The sequence below is a fragment of the Artemia sp. Qi Xiang Cuo genome, chromosome 13 (assembly GCF_049724085.1).
Source record: "Artemia sp. Qi Xiang Cuo chromosome 13, ASM4972408v1, whole genome shotgun sequence".
Classification (NCBI taxonomy): Eukaryota; Metazoa; Arthropoda; class Branchiopoda; order Anostraca; family Artemiidae; genus Artemia; species Artemia sp. Qi Xiang Cuo.
The window spans coordinates 49,979,152-49,989,465 of NC_142806.1; the positions used below are offsets into that span (position 1 = coordinate 49,979,152).

The window sequence follows — 10,314 nt, forward strand, 5'->3', positions numbered from 1 at the left end:
TACGCAATATGAAAATGAATGTATAGAGTAAGTAGAGGGAAACTAAAAAGAGCATGCACTTTGAAAATGACATTAGAGAGTAGAGGGAAACTAAAAAGAGCACACTTTTTGAGAAAGACAGTATATAGAAGAGGGAAACTAAACAGAGCAATCGCTTTTACAATGACAGGATATAGTAGAGTGATACTAAAAATAGCACAGAATTTCAAAAAGACAGTATATAGAAGAGTGAAACTAAAAAGAGCACTCACTTTGAAAATGACAGTAGAGAGTAGAGGGAAACTAAAAAGAGCACACATTTTGAGAAAGACAGTAGATAGTAGAGGGAAACTAAAAAGAGCACGCACTATGAAAATGACATGCGACAGTTGCAAGAGATGCTACCGACAAAAACAAGAACGTTTGTCAATGACTTTTACCGAAATCCCGCCGTTGTATTAAAAATTCCTTTTTCCGTAACAAAATCCATAGGCTCGGCAAGGAAAAAAGTGGAAATTCAAATTCAAAGTAGAAATAAAGTATTAAAGTAGGTCTAAAAATATTAGAGGAGAAACCTTCAAAATAAAGATGTCTGCTCTGAAATATAGTAGAAATGGAAGCACTGCAACTAAGATCTTACATCTTTCTGCAGATTTCCGTTCTTTTACAGCTCACTGATGATAGCAAAAAGTGTGAAAGACGCCATCTTTCTGCTATAAAGAACAATGATGAGAGAACTTCGATGTTATACTCATTATGGTTCTCAGACCGCTGATCAGAGCAGAATGATGAAAGAAGTTTTCAAAAGAACGCTGCAAGATGTACTATCTTAGTGCTAAGATTTCACTTTTAAGCTTTCTTTGTAGAAAATTGTAAGATCTTAGCAAAAATTTGAGTAAAAGAACGGCCCTACACTTTACAAACAGCATACAGGAAGCAAATTTTCTTGGGGACAGTCAACAAAGGTTTTCTGTAAGGCAAGAGGGTGCTCAAATGGTGAAATATAAATAATAATAGATACAAAATAAATAATACATTGTGCCAACATCGTTCTTTTCATAGGCAGCGCTATTGCGCTGCCTATGAAAAACTAAACTTTCACACTAATGGGTATTAAACATGACTGATCTAAAAAAAGCAAAAAAAAACTTGGAAACAAGCATGGTTGGCTTAACTAGACGATATTTTGAATACCTAATCCCTAATACCCATTTACATATATAGTATTAGAAAGGATTTCTACGCCGACAAAAGTCAACGAAATAATAAAGGATAGCATAAAAATCAATAAGCATTGAGCGCATATAGTGACAAACTCCTCAGCCCCTTATCGTACTCCAGACCGAGTGGGGATGTTACTGAAAAAGGTATCATCTACATAAAGATATCCATAACTTAAAATATGTATACATACTTTGCGAAAAGTTTTCTACATAACTGTACATATATATACACACTTAGCAACAACAGTTTTCTCCTAGATAAGATCTTCATATGAAATTTGAATATTTGTTTTCATTTTATCCATTATCAACACTATTATTAGCAACACTATAGCTCGAATAGGAGCCGCTAAAGTAAGGCCTTGATAACGTGTAAAACTTAAAAAATAGAAATGGGTTTTGGGATTACCTGGGATATCACGGGCTCTCTGTTGATTGGGGACCTCATCACTTGAGGTAGAACTTTCACTTAAGTGTAATTCGACTCCAGCTGCAAAAGTAAAAAGCTTAAGTAGTCTATGCTATAAGATTTCGGGTATACCAATCTTTAGGTGGTTTCGGTATATGTTATAAGTTCTTGTTTGGCATCTGACCTGCGAATATCTGTTTATTTATAAGCCGGATTAAATTTGAAATAAATTACAGTGGCCAGTTTCACGATAAATAAAATAATAAATAATATCAATGGACATTCACCATTGGATATTTTACTACTCAGGTGTTGTATTATCGTGCTGTCTTTTTAACTTAATTTAGCTTATAGTCAAGGACCCATGATAAAGAAAGATCGCTAAAAATAACTACCAGGTTCAAAGAGCTGAATAAGGTTTGAATATGGAATCTAGGGCAGAAACAAGCGCTGAAAACAAATATCTGGTAGCGCATTCAAAATTCCTTGTGCCAGTGGCACAAAGGGCGTATCTGCAGAAATAGGAAAATAACAGCTTAGGTATATTTTTATTCTGTGGAGTTTTTTGAGCATTTTGTCTGGTAGAATATCTCTCCATGAGCTCAATTCCAGATGCAATTCCACTAATGAGGTATTTCAAGAGTAGAGGGGGAGTATTATCTCTCTACTCTACTTTCCACATTTACCTTGCTTTAATTTGCACTTGCAACCATTAAGAATTTAATAGTTCTTCAACTGATCGACATTGGCGTGAAATAGCTATACTCTGTGCAATACTAAGTATTTTTGCAAGTTCTCTCCCCCCGCCCTAACTCCGCCGGTGTGACCCAGATCTTTCCGCACTCGGACACCCTCTTTGCGCTACACTTATGCACCTAGCGGAAATTTCACGGGAGCACTACCTAGCAATGCGATCTCATTGCACGAACGTCAATATCATCACTTTGTTGATAATCGAAGATTTTAAAGCAAACAAAGGACTGACTAAATTTTAAGTGCAATAGATGATATTTGGTTTTTGCAGCAGGTTCACTACACAGGTAAGGATTCCAGTACTTTGAATGCGTTTATACTGCAGGAGAGTTGAGTTAGACTGTTGCTGTGTAAAACATACAGACTCTTTCAACTAGTGATAACTTAGCAACAAGCTTCCTGAACTTCCAACTGGGTAAAGGTGCTGATTAGTTGTCCCTGATGATTAGTTGTCAAACAGAAATGAATGTTATATCTGGATTCAGGATGAAATTCTATTTCTAAAGATAAGACTAATTTTTAACTATCACAATAATCTTAAATCACATTTGCCAGTTACAAGGTAGGGGTGTTCCCAAGAAAAAAAAAGAAGAAAAAAAATGAAGTGATGCAGGATGAAGAGACAGAGATTTGTAGAAAAAACAAAACTTTTACTTTCATGGGGGTACTCCTATGCTCAAAATATCAGTATTGCTGAGAATAAATACTACATGCTCTTTTGCAAAGAGGCCCTTTTGTAAGATACACCTGTAAGAAGTGAAATATCTACAAATAATTAGTTGGTAGACAGCTAGCCTCCCCTCCTCCTATCTCTGCTTTTCTCTTATGTGCTATAAAATTTGTTATTAAACCAGCCCACTTTTCTAACTTTTCAGGAGATCGAAAAATTTTATGGCACTATTTGGCTGCTCTATTTTCCATCTTACAGCACTGGAACTGTGCGAGTGTAAGCGTTAAAATTTTTTATGGCAATTCTGCTCAGTTACTGTGCACTTCTGGTACTGAACTTACAAAGTTGAAAGGTGTAAGGCAAACAGAGCTAGCTTCCAGTCACTAAAGGAAACATACAGAAAGCAACCATTGAAGGCCTACAAAATTCAAATTAGAAAGTCAAATATGAATCTTCACTCATTTACAACATGTAATGGAGAAAATAGTGAAGTGATACTATGCTAGCTATGCTTTTTTTCTTTCACTTTTCTCTCTTTTTTTTTGCTTCTTCGTTTTTTTAGCTTGCGACAGCTTTCTGCTGTCTCTGTCCAAGCAATCGCAATTTGTTGCTCAAACAGTTCTATATTTTTTAAGATGTAGACTATGGTCGGAAGACTGAAATTTGTTTGAAGTCCTAAGAGAAGAAAAAGATTTGATTTTGCTTTATACATTTTGTGCTAGAGCAAGACGTCTAAAGCAGTTCATAGTGTTTCAGGGTTAGCTAAGATTCAGAATTTGTTATGATAATATTTCCTTTCATGTCAAATTTAAACAACTTGCTTCAGCAGTGTAAAATAAAGATTTCTTTCTAGAAAAACCGAAATGGTGCCCCTCAAGTCAGAAGAAAACGTCCAGAGAATTACCAAGTGAAAAACTGGAACCAGGTACTGTCAGTGACAAAAGAACAAATACCAGATCTAGTGAAAATGGTTGTTTTGATTACAAACTCCATTGTTTGTTTGGTGGAAAACCTGGTAGCCAGAAGAGGAGGTGACAAGTTAAGGTCTTTCTTAACCACAACTGCATTTAAAAATATTGTTAACAAAGCAGAAGAGCTTGCTGACAAAAAGCCAGGCGTCTTTCATCGATGCAATGACGTTGTTCTTGTTGCCCACGAAGTACCCAGATAAGTGTTTGAAGTATAAGTGTGTTGATCAGTCGAAGTACCCAGATAAGTGTTTGAAGCGATTTCGTGTTAGGAAACCAAAAAGAGGTAAAAATGGACCTTAAAGCTTCTATATTTGAAGATTTAATTCAAATGATCGCCCCTTCATTAAAAGCCGGGAGAGTATACAAGACAAGTGAAGTGTATGAAAAGTTTTCTGTTCTATTGATTGAGCATGGACTTGAACCAGACAGATAAAGAAAAGGCTTTCAGTGAATAAGGAGGCATGTGAGACCTTATTTTGGCTGCTCATTTTGTCTGTATAGAGAAATGTTTGGACCAAGTTACGTCTACCTGAAAGATGCTGTCTCTCCTGGGGCAGTTGCTGAGCAAGCGAAAAAGTTTACTTTGGAAGTATCTTTGAGCACTGTAGTTATTTCTGATGATGAACCATCAACTGATGAAGAAGGGTCAGAGAGTGATACTGATTTTGTTACTTCCAACAAAACAGAGCACTGATAGTGAGAGTGACTTTGAAGTTAACTGTAACCCTAACATCTTCAATCCTGCTGAGAGCTCATCAAGAAGAACAACGAGATCAGCTAGTAGGTCTACTGCAATTGTAAAATTATAATCTAAAATCTAAAATTATATTTATTCCTAAACGAGGAAGAATCAATGACGACTTCGTCTTCTTATCGAACCATCAGCTTGATACCAGTTTTTGGCAAAATATTCGAAAGATCCTATCATACATTTTGAATGATTTAAGTATTAATAAGGACTGGATTTGTAATAACCAGTTTGGATTTGTTAATCGTAAATCAACAATAGATGCTCTGAATAAACTCGTCACAACAGTGGAAGAAAATAATAAGTTGAAGAAATTTACACTATGTCTTCTCTTTGATATCAAAGGTGCCTTCGACAATGCATGGCACCCCGGGATTTTCAAAAAGTTATTAGATTTAGGTTGGCCCACTCCTCTAGTTAGCTTGATTAAAAGTTATCTATCAGATCAATCAGTTTCTTATAGTGACAAAGCTGATAAATATAACTCGTATCCTTCAAAAATCTTGCCCACAAGGAAGCATACTCTCTCCGTTCTTATGGTCTATTAATGTGGACGATTTACTTTGTTCAGAGTTACCGACAGGCTGTACAATACAAGCGTATGCTGATGATATCTGTATAACAATATCTTCTAAAGATGCCAATTTCCTAAATCATACTACACAAAAAATATTTACACTATTAGAAAAATGGGCCGATGAAAATAAATTAGATTTCGATGTTAATAAATGCGAAGCTATCATCTTTATGAAGAAAAGAGAAATACCACAGATTAATCTTCGGTTTTTAAGCCATAGATTACCAACAAGCGATGAAGTGAGATACTTGAGCTTAATTCTTGATAGAAAAATTACTATGGAATGATCATGTTGAAAGTAAAATAAAAGTCACCAAACAATATTCAACAAAATTGTTATGTGCCGCCAGAACCACTTGGGGTCTTAAACCATTTGCCCTAAGAAATTTATACAAAGCTGCTATTGAATTCAATACCCGTTGTATGCAATACTCGTGTGGCTGTCAGCGCTGAATAAAAAAAAAATTGTAAAAAAGTTAGTATCTGTCCAAAGAATTTCTATGGTTTTGATTTCTATAGGTTTTTTATCCACTAAAACTGAGACAATAACGGCTTTAGCGGGATGCCTTCCTATCGATTTTAGAGCCAAAGAGATATCTCTCACCAGATATCAAAAGAGAGGAAGGCCTGATTACTTGCCACCCCTCAATAGCTTAAATAATTATAATTTAAATGATCATTCACATAATACAGACTCGCAAGTAAATTCTCTATTCGGTAATTCCCTTTTTACTTCTAATAATTTAAATGAAATCCGGAAAACCTTACGTAAAAACCTATATATGAAATGGTACGAGTTATTCTGCCAACCTGTTAAGCCCTGGACCCTTCAGTTTTTTACTGTTCATATCGACCTTCCTGAAGTCACAAACCTCCATCCTAATTATAAACTGACAAAAATTTCAACTGGTTAATGTAAATTAAATTCATTTTTATATCGCATCAATAAAAACAATTGTTCCAAATGGGATTGTGGTAACGAGTACACTTTATATCATCATCTTTTTGAGTGTAAGTTTTTTGAAAAGGAAAAAAACTGAAATGCAATGTAAATTACAAGGTTTTTCTTACTCTAATAATTTTAATATTAATGTTATCTGGTTTCATCAAAGAGGCTTGGTATGCAGTTTTGGAATACTTGAACCGAACAAAGAGACTAGATATTGTGTAATTTTTTTTCCTTCATTTAATTACTATTAAGTGCTAATAATTGTTGTCAACTTATTGTTTTTCCTTTTCCTTATTTCTGTGTGGTTTTTAGTATTTTGCTTATGATTTTCAGTTTTTGATATTTTATGCTATATTTTGTAGATAAGATAGTGAAATACTCTGTACAGGTTTAATCACTGAATAAAATCATTCATTCATACATATACCCTTTTAAAAACATGGACACAAATAGTAGCGTTTAATTTAGTTATATACACAAAAACTAGGTCAATAATAAAAACTTACGTATAATCCCCTGCATCATCTTTCTTTACTTGGTTAATAAAAATAGTCCCAGTATTCCGGCAGATGACAAAGCCCTTTTTCTCAATTAGTCTTTCAGCGTTCGGGCCAAAATAATCGAAGGTGGGATTTGGTTCCCCAACTGCTTGAAATTTGAGTAGGAATGGTTTCCCTTCTGATGCATATTGTTTGTTTATAATTTCGTTTATAAATTTGGGTGGGTCCACAATCTGAAAGGAGAGCCTTGTCTTGAAAATCTTTTTCTCACCAAACAAAAAGCTATCAGATAGTCTTACAACAACTTATTGAGGTGCAACACGTAATTAAAAAGGGTCATTAAAATAGAAAAAAAAAATTGTAGAACTAGCCTAGTCTCTTTTTTCTCCAACAAGAATCTGCGCTTGTGATTGAGAATCACACCCCATGTCATAGACCATTATTGGTGAGGCTTTAATCTGCCATTTATAAAATTGGAATTTTGTATTTTTTGGCAGAACAAAGTTCACGGATGCGTTTTTTCTTTCTTTTTTCCAGGGGTGATCGTATCGAATCAATGGTCCTTGAAAATAGGGTAAATTTTTGGCAGTTCTTATTGTTGCCTTACCAATAAAGTGAACACACTACTCGACGCCTTTTTTAATACTCTGTACGAATTTAATAATCATTTTTGTCAGAAATGAATTTTACCACCACCCCTATATATAGCAATTCAGGGTATATATAAACATCCAAAGTTAAGACGAACCAAAATTTTTTCGTGCATGAGGAGTGGGCCCCTCTCCTCAATACCTCATTTTTTACAGTAATTGTAACTTCTTCCCCCAATTATTTAAGAACAACTCCTGAAAAAAAGCTGTTTAATTAGAGTAAGGAGATATTTAAAATTCAAAAAGAAATTTTGGTGTGAAGAGTGAGGTATTAAGGAGAGGATATCCCCCTCATGCACGGAAAAATTTCTGTTTCTTTCACCCGCATCCTTCAAGTTGAGTATTGCGTTCATAGATATTGAAGGTCCAAATCATTTACTAAAATTGAGTAGCTACTGACACAATAATTAAACCAAAAAAGGTGTATTTCATTAAAAATTAACTCCGCAGTATCTGAATATCATAAAATTGGTTTTCTCGCCAGCACCCTGTTTCAATCAAATTGACTTCTAGAAGAACTACTATTGAGGCATATTTTAATCAATTATCAATTGCATAGAGTTAGTTAAGTGATTCTCTTGGTTTCATATTTTGTTAATTTACATTTATAGTAGCCAAACTCAAGTTCTTGGTCTGAGTAAAACCAATGTCTGTTTTTGCCTTCCCAATGTCCGAACAAAATTTTAAATTTAAAGAAAAAAATATAAATTTTTTAATTTTATTAATTAAAAAAACAATATAATAATAACATTTCTATCAATAAATAAGTATATTTATACTTAACTGATAAGGTACAATCTTTTGTATATATTTTCATCAAAGTAAAATTTTTGTTCTGACCTTGGGAAGGCAGAGGGGTGTTGAGCCCAACTTATGTTAATTTCTGCTCGTTTTGAGTTTCACTTAGTTATTTATTGTTATTCTGCTCTTTTTGTGTTTAATTTATTTATTATTCCTGATTTGCGGAAGTTTCACACTATGTAGATGATTTGATTTTAATTTTGCTCTCTTTTGGTTTAATGGAGTTCTTTACTTTTCTTTGAAAAACGTATTTTGTGTAAAGTTTTTTTTTAATTCATTTCTATTTGTTTTATATTGACACAGTCTTTTCAGGGGAAAAAAATAACACTTTAAATCTTTTCATTTTTCAAGACTTTCTAGTTTGGCCTGCTATTTGTATGCTGGAGAAAAATTTTCAGCAATTTTTAACAACATACACTATTAAAAATCTGGACGCAAATAGCTCTGCTTCATTTAGTTTCATGACTCCTCTAGGAGACCTGAAATGGAAAACTCAATACCATCTTCAAAAAAATACGTACTTTCTTTGATAGCTTGGATACATTTACGCTATTTTGATTGGGTTAAATTTTAAGAGCAGAAGTAGCCCCAAAAGTTTGAACATAATACCCTCAGTCATTTTTGGGATGCTGCTGGGATTCCTTATTGTGGGTTAGCATTATCACAGTGCATTTTGATTTAATATTAATGCAACATTTATTTTTTAAACATAATATTTCATACTAAAAGTGACGTAACTTGCACAAATTTTTCAGAATTTTATACTGAACGTCGTGACATACCACCCCGGGGTGGTAGCTACCACTAAAAGATAAAGTGGACTCTGCTGCATGTGTCTAAAGTAAAATTTCATTGATAAAGTTTTCTATCAACCTCTTTTGGACAGGGGTCTCTTAAAATTTGGAAATTGGATTACATCTGAGTCCTGGGATGAGGTAGAAATTTTGAGACCTCTGAAGAAAAAGCTGAATTTTTGATAGATAAATTAAAAAAGAAATATTAAGAATGCTTTCCTGAGAAGAAGTGCAAGCAGCGTAACAAAGATTGTCCTTACATAACCCAAGATATTTAAGATTTGATTCAGTATAAAATTAAGATAAGAAAAGAAGTGACAATATGAAATGATTACATGCTCATCAACAAAGAACGTAAAATGCCAAAAACAGCGGTGGCTCATCATTACCACAAAAAATTGACTATCTTTTTGAATTACAGCCTAGCATGTAGTGTACGGAAATAGAACAAAGTGTGGGAGAATCCCCTACTGGTGTTGATTTTTGATTAAATTCTAAAGATGAAACAGTTGCTAGCCAGTTAAATGCTCATTTAACCAGAATACTTCAGTCTTTGCTGTGTCTTGATGTAAATAAAATGAACCAAGAGTATCAGAAAATTCCACATGATGGCACGATGGCATAATGGCGCAATGGCATGATTCCACCTTTACCTACAATTTCTAAGAATCAAGTTTTTAGTAAAATAAAGTAACTTAAACAAATTAGTATAACTCCCATAGATATTCCAACTTAAATTATAAAAGAACATCCTGACTAATTGACAAAGTCACTCAATTTGAATTTCATTTTAACTTATTCAGTTTACCCACAAATATGGAAAATGGGGTATGTTACTCCAATCCCTAAAAAAGATACTGAACTTAATTTTGATGGTGTGAGGCCAATCCCTTTGACCCCCTTGATCAGAAAAATATACAAGGGTTTTGTAGCGAATTGGCTAAAAGCTGAAGATGAACCCCTCCTTGATCCTCATCAGTACAGTAACAGAAAGAATACATCAACATCCCATTATCTAGCCAGTTTCTTAAATGTTATTTTTAAGCATGTTCATGAACCCTGTAAATTGTTAAAGTTGATAACAATTTATTTTAAAAATTTTTTCAATTCAACTGATCATCAAATTTCAATTTCTAAGATTCTATTTGATGTTAGAGTGATCGTTGCTGTTGTGAAAACGATTCAGAGTTTTTTTAAAAATAGGTATCATACTTTAAAATATAATAAGTCTTTCTCTGAACCCAAGCCAGTTTTTGTGGTGTACCTCAAGGTACCATTCAGGGTCCTATT

At 33.9% G+C, this 10,314-nt stretch overlaps 2 long non-coding RNA genes across 2 annotated transcripts; one reads left to right on the forward strand and one right to left on the reverse strand.

Annotated features, from left to right (window-relative positions):
• Positions 1–231: 231 nt before the first annotated feature.
• LOC148945373 (uncharacterized) lies at positions 232–9,745 on the reverse strand. The gene is made up of 3 exons (XR_016142726.1): positions 9,542–9,745; positions 6,786–7,012; positions 232–1,692 (listed from the first exon to the last, which is right to left on the reverse strand). It is a non-coding gene; the product is annotated as an uncharacterized LOC148945373 (long non-coding RNA).
• LOC148945374 (uncharacterized) lies at positions 2,005–6,178 on the forward strand. The gene is made up of 2 exons (XR_016142682.1): positions 2,005–2,651; positions 3,670–6,178. It is a non-coding gene; the product is annotated as an uncharacterized LOC148945374 (long non-coding RNA).
• Positions 9,746–10,314: the final 569 nt, after the last annotated feature.